Genomic DNA, 334 nt, shown 5'->3' on the forward strand with positions numbered 1-334 from the left:
CCCACCTGGGCCTCTCCAGGTGACAGCGCTGTGGGTCCGGAGGGGATGTGGCACTTGCGGTACGGCTGCAGCAAGGGTCGGGGCTGCAAGCCCCCCTTCAGCACCCTTGGTATCAGCCCATTTTGGGTGCTGGGTCCCAGCCCCCTGTGACAGGGAGGAGGGCACCAGGCTGGCAGGGCAGCGGCTGGGCAGGGTGGGGATGCTGGGGCCTTGCCTTGGGAAGGGGGGATGTCCGAGCATCCCCGGGGGCCCTGGCAGGGTGTCGGGGCTTGGGGCAGGAAGGATGCTGCGGATGGGGACGGCAGCCCCCAGCCCCGGGCCCGGCGGCACGGGG

At 71.9% G+C, this 334-nt stretch overlaps 1 protein-coding gene across 1 annotated transcript in view; it reads right to left on the bottom strand.

Moving 5' to 3' along the window:
* Window positions 1-334, bottom strand: part of POLRMT (RNA polymerase mitochondrial) — a 21,873-nt gene that overhangs the window by 20,634 nt on the left and 905 nt on the right. The window lies entirely within an intron of this gene.

This window comes from Egretta garzetta, unplaced genomic scaffold (genome assembly GCF_000687185.1).
Source record: "Egretta garzetta isolate BGI_Z169 unplaced genomic scaffold, ASM68718v1 scaffold4, whole genome shotgun sequence".
Taxonomy (NCBI): Eukaryota; Metazoa; Chordata; class Aves; order Pelecaniformes; family Ardeidae; genus Egretta; species Egretta garzetta.